The 9399-nt window shown below is 42.2% G+C and overlaps 1 long non-coding RNA gene across 1 annotated transcript; it reads left to right on the top strand.

Moving 5' to 3' along the window:
* The first annotated feature begins 867 nt into the window (after positions 1-867).
* Positions 868-9174, top strand: LOC118753484. The gene is made up of 2 exons (XR_004994812.1): positions 868-1023; positions 8916-9174. It is a non-coding gene; the product is annotated as an uncharacterized LOC118753484 (long non-coding RNA).
* The last annotated feature ends 225 nt before the right edge of the window (positions 9175-9399 follow it).

The following is a 9399-nucleotide window of genomic DNA, read 5'->3' as shown; positions in this document are numbered from 1 at the left end:
CGTTTCTAAATATATGTTTTTAAGATGTTTACTATATAACTATACACTGTTTAACTCATTATACCGTTGAAGGATTCTTTCAACATGGCGGCGGCTCAGCGTTGAATTCTAAATACTATCGGCGCAACTATCTCTAACTAGACTAACTACGTCTTATAAACGCGCCCAATTATACTTAACAATTTTATTGAGCTTAAGGCCATTTTTTAACGAAAACTATTGTGGAAAAATTAACAATAATTTATAAATAGTAGAAGTGATAACTATTACGGAAACCACCACATTTCCTCATCAGACATCTTCAGCGGGATTCGAAACGACGACCCCAGTTCACTCAGCCAGTTGCCTACGCACTGTGCTAAGATCGCCTTATAAACTAATGTTGCTTTTTCCACGTGTTCATGTATGCCAACTACAATCAAGCGCAGCTATTCCGCTGCAATTGTCACTTGATCATGTGGTTGTTGGTTTTCGTTATTAATTCTATTTGCAGTGCATAGGGAACTGGCTGAGTCAACTGGGGTCGTCGGTTCGAATCCCGCTGAAGAAGTCAGATGAGGAAATGTGGTGATTTCCGAAATACTTAGCTGTTACTTCTACCCTTTATAAATTATTGTTAATTTTTCCACAACAGTTTTCATTAAAAAAACAGCCCAAGCTCAATAAAATTGTTGAATATAATTGTTATAAGGCAAAAGTAACAAACAAACAAATAACTTAAGGACGAGCACACCTAAAAGTTAAATATTCTAAAAATATAATTAATAATGAAAACCAACAACCACGTGATCAAGTGTGAATTGCAGCGGAATAGCTGCGTTTGATTGTAGTTGGCTCACATGAAAAAGTGGAAAAAAAGCAACAACAGTTTAAAAGGCGAACTTAACACAGTGAGAAGGCAACGGGCTGAGTCAGCTGGGGTCGTCGGTTCGAAACCCGCTGAAGAAGTCTGATGAGAAAATGTGGTGATTTCCGAAATAGCATTCACTTCTAAGAGATAAGAGATAAGAGATCAGATAACAGGTAAGAGGAAAATAGCCAAAGTTGGTCAAAATGTCTTTTTTCCATCGAATCCAAAAAATTGCTTCTATGTTGTTTGAGAAGCTCTCCTACCATGAAATAAATAATAGATTAATGGGTTTGAAACCTACTTTTTTATTTAAAGTGGTGTTTTTATTTTTTCTCTCTGACCGCAGTTATGATTAATTCCAAAAATTATTAAATAAATTCAATGTAATGTAGAATAAAAATATAGGTATCAAATGCAATAGGAAATTTCTTTAGAATTTAAAAAATTTAAATTTTTTGGATTCACAAGGACGAATAGGTAATTTTTAAGCTGAAAAATTAAGAAGAACGAACTTTGAGGATGTTATCGAGTTTATATAAACCCTTAACATATAATTTTTTCAAAAACACATATTGCGAAATTTCAAGGATGAAATTTTAAAATGAAATTTTCAGTTTTTACCAGCCCTTCTGCACCAGAAACTTGAATAGGGTTAAATTCTACAGGCTTTCCTTATTAATTTTATACCCATACTTCTTCTCTAAGCACATTTCTCTGAATTATTTAAATCATTTTTGAATTACTGACGTAAGAGTTAAAAACTAAAAATGCAATTTTACAATATTCGGCTTATGGTTTCGCGAATATATTGATATTTATGTTTAAAATTTACTATCGCGCGGTGTTATATGTATAATGAACTTCATATTTATAAAAATTTTTAATTATTAAATAAAAACGAAATTAAGCCAATACTGGTCAAGAAAAGGAGTTTCTATTATTACCATCAGTGCAAATTACAAATCCCGAAAATCCCGGGATTCTTGGCAAGTACCTTAAAAAGTCCGGGAACAAAATATTAAAATCAAATAGAAACGTTATTGATCTTACTATAAACGTCATCGAAAGTACTGTATATTGGTAAATATTCAATTCAATTACGCGCTTATTAAAATGACCTCGTTCGTACTGAAAAAGCATCCGTGAAATGAATAATCAAGACAAAAACTAAAAAAAAAAATTAATTTGCATGTTGCCTGCAGTGTAATTCGAACCCGATCATCTCCGGATATCAACAACTTTTGGCAAGCATCTTTGCGCACTCAGCTACACACAGACATATAAATTTGCTTTCAAATGTTGAATATCCATCAACACCACAGCACGCGATTTGTACGGATAAACATGTATGTATCATGTATGTATGTGTGTGTTGTCACCGCTCACAGAGCGGCTCTCTGCATTCTTGGGGTGCGTATGTACACGTACATATACGTACTCAGATGTGAACAGTACTGTTTGACGTCAAATACGTGCGTAATAAATTTGGTATGAAAATATTATTTTTAAATACGCACATTTTTAAACGATAATCAAATATAAAGTATTCATTTTTACTATGCATTATTTCCCTCAGTGTACGTATTTACTCATACACTTTTATATATACATACATATGTAAAACTTACACACGCATTTTGATTTAAAACAATTTGTCAATATTTTATGCTTTTGAAGTGAAGCTTCTTAGGCGGCGGTATCGCAAAAATGGAGTGAAATCATATTAGGGATGTTGCGAATGTGGAATTTTAGACATCCGCGAATGCGGATGGGGATGCGAATGCGGATGTCAAGTATTTTTAAGAAATAATTTAGGTGAGTAAATTAGGTGATTTAGTTAAATAAAAATGGAAAGGTTAGTAATTTTGAATAATGTTGTTTTAGTACTTGAATTTAGAAATTGGAATAATGTATTTAATAAAAACTCTTTAAATGGTCGTAAATCAAACCTGCGCCACTAAATAACTACTGGCATCACGGCAAGATCTTTGTTTAAACGGTGACAGGTAACAAGATCAAAAGAAATTAGGTCAATTGACTTTATTTCCCACCATTTGAATAGACTTTATAAAATAGAAAATTTTAGTTGAGAAAAAGAAGTGAACCCAAAGGGTTTCACAAAAATGTATTGAAATTTTAGTTTTTATACAAAAGTGCCATTTTGACACTTTGTGCCAAATTGAAGAATTAAGTGCAATTTGAAGTAAAATAGGGACAAATTTGAGTCAAGTTGGCTTAACTGCTACCAATAACTTACAAATATAAAAATGTGAAATATCGAGGGCTTGAATTCATTAATTTGCAATTTGCACAAAAACTAATTTGTGATTTTAGAAACCATCTGGGACTTATTACCTGTCGTTATATAAGGTAGCATTAATATCACCCATGACAGGTAAAGCTTAGGTGGATTTTTATCAGAATCTCATCTTTGTGAAAAGTGTGCAAATATAGGGTATTATTGAATATAAGCCCTCGATGTTTAAAATATATAAAAATTTTATTTCAACGTATACAAAAAATAAATCTACCTCCGTTACAGCGCGGTAGCGCGTAGGCGTAGCGTGACGTGGTGTGCGCGCCGGTCGCGCGTGGTACGCGGTTCGTGACTTGTTTTTTTTTTTTTTTTTTTTTCGTAGGAGAGGGAAATGCTTTATGCACTGGCCGGGGGCGCTAGTCTCTATACTACCTTCCCCGAGTGTGGGACTCCCACCGAAGCGTGTTGGGCTACCCACTAAAACCCAATCTCCCACCGCTCGCGCAAGAATCCCGCATCTGGCACCGCAATTCTGCATGTCTTCAGATGCAGGAGCACGCTTTTAGAGCCTTGGGGCTGCTCTTTTGTAGGGGCGTTTCATTCGAGTGTCCTCAGTAGACAACCGTCCTCTCGTTTGCATCGGAGTAGGGATTTCACGTATCTCGCAACTGCTTCCCACTTTTCTGCGCTGGAGATCATTACCCCAACTATATTGTTCGGAGTTATGTCTCCGTGTCTTTCTTCCAACATTCTGCGCGAAATCAAGAAGTGTTCGCAGGTGAAGAATGTGTGGTACACGTTATCCTCGACGTTTCCACAGTAGTGACAGAGCGGTGAGTCCACCCTTCCCATTCTATGAAGATATTCTCGGAAGTAACCATGACCGGTGAGGAATTGCGTCAGGTAGAAATCGACTTCCCCATGTGGTCTGTTCAGCCATGTTTGAAGGTCGGCTATCAGGGAGGGCATCCATCGACCTTTTGTGCTCGCGTTCCAGTTTTGTTGCCACTGCTGAATCAGTTACTCGCGCGCCCTTGCCGCGGCAGCTGCTCGACCTATCTCGGCACTGAGATTGTAAATCTCTTTTCGCTCGTAAGCAAGTAGCTCAATTGGCATGACGCCAGAAATAACTAGAACCGCGTCCGCGGACACTGTACGGTATGCAGAAGCAATGCGTAGTGCCCCTCTGCGCTGTACCGAAGACATTTGAATCCGGTATTTTTTGATTTTAAATGCGTCAGCCCATATTTCTGCCCCGTGCAGGAGCACCGATTGGGCCGCTATCATCAGAAGCTTCCTGCGGCATGGCTTCGGGCCGCCCACGTTCGCCATCAGCCGTGCTCTGCGCAGCTTTTTCACATACTCCATGGATGTGTTCCCAGAATGTGAGTTTGCTGTCAAGCTTCACCCCTAGGTATTTTGTAGACCTAGAAGTCGTCACGGGTTGAGGTCCGACCATTATATTTATAATTGTTGGGATCCGTTTCCTGGTGAGGAGCACGATCTCCGTTTTGGCTGTAGCCAATTGCAGACCGTGATCGCTCATCCATCCACTGACGTTGCGCATGACCTGGTTTAGCTTGAGCTGTGCTAGCTGGACATTTCTTGCTGATATGACGGCTGCCACGTCGTCCGCGAAGGCGACAAGGAAGGCGCTCTCCGGCATTTCCGTGCGCAACAGACTGTCATACGTGGCGTTCCAGAGGTCCGGGCCAAGTACAGACCCCTGTGCCGCTCCGCCGGTTATACGTCTCTTTCTCTGACCTTGTGTTGTGTCGTACAAAAGCCAACGGTCTCTGAGGTAGTCCCGGATCATATCTAGCAAGTATGTTGGAACCTTGAATGGCCGTTCCAAGGCCTCTAGCATGTCGTCCCATCTTGCCGAGTTGAAGGCGTTCTTGACGTCCAGTGTGACTAGCAGCACTATTGGCCGCGCCTGGTGGCAGGCTTCTTCGGCCTTATGTACCGCCTCGACTACTTCGCCAATTGCTCCTATAGTTGAGTGTCCCTTCCTGAAGCCATGTTGTCGGGGTGAAAGGCCTCCCTCGCTTTCTATGGCTGACGTCAAGCGTATTTTGAGCAGACTCTCCATCATTTTGCCTGCTGTGTCTAGCATGCAGAGTGGCCGGAAGGATGAAGGAGAGTTTGGGTCCCCTTTTCCCTTGGGTATAAGCACCAGTCTCGCCTTCTTCCATTGGCTTGGGAAGACCCGGGCCCTAAGGCAGCTGTTGTGCATGTTAAGCAGAAGATCAGGGCTCGTTTCCGCTGCTAACCTGATTGCCTCCGCTGGTATGCCATCTGGGCCTGGAGCCTTGCCGGCTTTCATGCTTCGCAGGGCTAGCTTCAGCTCGTCTGTCGAAAACAGTGGTGCCTCGGCTTGCTTTTCGACGAACACTGTGTCGGCTCTTAGTGGGTGTGTGGGAAATAGCGCATCCACTATATTCCTAACTCGGGCCTCATCCATCGCTTGCGATGATGTATGGAACTTTTTCGTCACTATTTTGTATCCCTGGCCCCAGGGATCGCGATCCACTTCGCCACATAGCGCTTTCCAGCAGTTCCGTTTACTCTTCTGTATCTCGGCCCCAAGTGCTTTCTTAGTGCTTTTGTAGGCTGCTGCTTTGGTCAGCACCTCAGGTCTACCACGAGCGCGCGTTGCGAGTCTCCGCATTCTATGGCAGGCCCTTCGCAGCTCAGCAATTCGGTCATTCCACCAGTATACCTGCTTTTTACCTGACCATGCTCTCCTCTGTGGCATTGAGGCTTTGCATGCCCTGTGAATGCAGCGCATAGTTTCTTCGACCAGCTTAGTACAAGACTCCCTGTTGTGGATCTCTCGCGTTGTGGGCTAAATACCTTGGGAATCTGCTAGGAGTGACGTATCGAACTTGCGAACATCGACCTTAGACGGGTTCCATCCTGGTTTCCTGCGAGGGATACTACGTGTTTGCCCTCGCTTTATGTCAGTGACTTGGAAGGTGATGTAGTTGTGGTCGCTACCACTCAGGTCTTCCATCACTCTCCATCCGTCAGCCCTTCGAAGAAGGCTTTCTGAGACCAGGGTTATGTCAGGGATAGAGTATCCAAAACCCGGCCTTCGATATGTAGGGGTCGTTCCGGTGTTGAGGATGGTCAGGCCAATGCGGGCTGCCATTTCAAGGACCAGTCTTCCCCTGGTGTTTGTTTGGGGCATACCCCATTCCACGCCTCTTGCGTTGAAATCTCCAGCAACAATTATGTGGCCGGTTATGTCACGCAATTCGTTTTCAAGGTCTTCGAGCTTTTCCCTGAAGACAGGGACTGTGTCGTTTGGAGACAGGTAGCAGCTCACCAGAGTGATTTGCGCCATTTTAACCCAGACGTAGCAGCGTCCGACCCCGCTGTTCTCTGCGCGATGGTTGGGGTTAGCAATCCATATCGCGGTCGAGCCTGATTGGTCAACATGCCAGGTTTCCTTTGTTCTATAGGGTTCACTGATGATGACAGCGTCTGCTCTTTGTTCAAGAACCAATTGGTCCAGCAGGTCATCAGCTACCCTACTCCTGTTCATATTGCCTTGTATAAATTTAATCATATTCTCCCAAGCTTTGTCTTAGCCTCAGCAAGGGCATCCCTGAAGGCCTTGCATGCTCCCGACCCGGGAAGGTGATTGGCATTTTTCTGTCCATCTCCTGCCGAGCACAGGTAGCAGCTTGGGCTTTCTTTACATGCAGAGGCTATGTGGCCCTGCTGACCACATTTCCAGCATGAACTGCTTCTGTCTGGGCCTTTGCATGTCGCCTTTTTGTGGCCATACCCCAGACAAGGAAACACCGTTGGACATCCGCGCGCTATCGGACGCGGCAGATAATCCAACCTACTCGCAGCTTCCCCTTTTCAATAAGAGTCCGGCCTGTCAGTTCGTCGATTTCCACCACAGCCATTCTTTGTTCTCGCGAGTTTACAGCGAGGAGAGAGACGCGAAGTTGGTCATTCATCTTGTCTCCTAACTCCCCGCGTATAGCGTTCTCCACTTCTGGGGCCGTGGTTAGGCAGTCCATGCCCAGAACTTCTAGACGTAAACGTCTTGTGAGAATACGGGCGTCTCCAAGCTGGCCAATGGCAGTGCACACATTTTCCTTAAATGCTGAGTGGTCGCCACAGCGCTCTATTTCGATGAGCACGCCGCCTTCGCGGGTTTTCCGAACAGATCGAATTACGGTCTCCGTCCTCTCGGGTTGGAGCTTACCACGTATCGTTCCCAGCACCTCTGCATAGGTTTTGCCTTCAGCTGGCTTAATGATTAATTTGGCGAGACTCTTCTTTTTTCTCACCCTCTTCTTTTTTTCACCTGGCGCTGGCCCTGGCTTGGGCTTTCTGCTTTTTCCAACCGTTTTCCATTGATTATCTGGTACGATTTTCTGTGTATTAACATCTTTATTTACATTATTATTATAACCATTATTAGTAATAATCTTATTACTACTATTATTATTATAGTTAGTATTCTTTTTCTTTTCCGGCTCGCCTGTAGGGGAGTCAGATCGAGTTCGACCTCTCTTTTGCGTGCCAGGGCCAGCCTTCGCAAGTTCCCAAGCTTGCGGTGACATGCTTGTCGCTGTTTGCAGCAGCCGGCGTTTGAAGACGACTATCCCGGCTGCCGGGAGTTGCCGTTTGGCAAGGTGTAGCCTTCTGCGCCACGTCGGCGGCTTTCTCCGTGCTCGTGGTGCCGGCATTTGCCTGCAGAAGATTTTGTGGCGGGGAGCGCACGACTCTACTGCTCTTCCTGAATGCGCTGCATTCTTCCTCCATAACATCGACGTTGGTTTCATTTATTGGTTTTATTTTATTCATTTCCAATCAATTGGGTCTCCGCTTCAAGCCGCTATCTCCGCACGTAGCACAGTCGCTTTTAAGTGTCCCGAAGTTCCCTTCTCTCAAAGGAGCAGGCCATCGCGAGGGTTGACACAAGTCCTTATGGGATATTGTGTTCAGAGCCAAGACAGCGCAAAACCAGGAGTAAATCTCAACTGGACCTGTGAGGCCAAGTAAATGGCGACGTGTATTGAACATACTTGCAGACCTGCCAGGGTTTTAACGAGACGGAGGCAATTGCAGCATTAGCCCACCAGCCATTTCTGTGAGGTGTCACCCTCACATACTAAAGTGGCGGAATACTGCTCTCGCCAGCCCAATATCAGACTAATCGTATACATGCTCCAGTATGCCATGAACAGGGTCTAACTGGTCTCAATCCTGGGATGCTTTTTGGGAGGCGGCATCTGTTCGCCCGGACACAGGAGATTCATCAAGCATTTCTGATCTTTTAAATCAGGCCCTCGTCTCCTGCCGCTCTTGGTCTGGGACTGCTTATTGGTTATTCGCAGCTAACCTACCGGAGTAGGCCGTTCACGATCCGTCCTGTGTGACCCCGGTAAGGTCCTGAGCTTAGCCCTCGGTTCGTGACTTAAGTCTTTCGTTTATTCATTCAGCTTTTGTGAATATTTTAAAAGTTACTCTCCGACTTTGTTTATTTGTTTTTAAAAAATCAAATTTATTAACAAAAAGGACAAAATTAATTTAAAATTTATCAGCAAATTAATTTATAATTAATTAGAGATTTAACAATCTACCATTTTCAATGCAATAAAATTTTAAAACCAAAATATTTAAAAGAAATTTAGAATCATTAACTGCAATTAATATAAATAATTTTACATTAATATAATTAATTTTTATTAACATTTATTTAAACTTTAAATATTTTTTTTTTGTCTATAAATATATACATATTATTACTTATATTTATTTTGTACACTTCTTCTACAGTTTATTTCAAAATGCAAAGATCACCAAGACGAACACGCAATTTCACAACAACAACAGAAAATCAACATGAAAATCCAATACACACATCACAAAGTATACAATCTAATAACTTTCCAAATGAAAATAACTTAAGTGCGAATTTATCAAAATCTGTTAAATTGCCTTATTTTGTGGAAGATTGTTCTGAAGCATGGTTTCTCCTTGTGGAGGGACAGTTCGAAATTAACAATATACGTGAAGATAAAATCAAATTTCAAAATATTCTAGTTTTTCTTCAAAAAGAATCAAATTCTAAAATTATTGATGTTATTAATCCCCCTCATTTGATTAACAAATATAAAACAATTAAGAAAGTTTTATATGAAAGATTTTCTCTTAGCGAAGAGAAAAGATTAGAACAATTATTTTCAAATACCGAACTAGGTGATCGGTCACCATCAGAACTTTATAGACATATGAAATCTTTAGCGGGTTCCAAATCAAT

This window comes from Rhagoletis pomonella, unplaced genomic scaffold (assembly GCF_013731165.1).
Source record: "Rhagoletis pomonella isolate Grant_MI unplaced genomic scaffold, Rhpom_1.0 Rhpom_scaffold_02524, whole genome shotgun sequence".
NCBI classification, from domain to species: Eukaryota; Metazoa; Arthropoda; class Insecta; order Diptera; family Tephritidae; genus Rhagoletis; species Rhagoletis pomonella.
The sequence above is the reverse complement of the archived record's forward strand: the minus strand, read 5'-3'. Positions and strand labels throughout refer to the sequence as shown.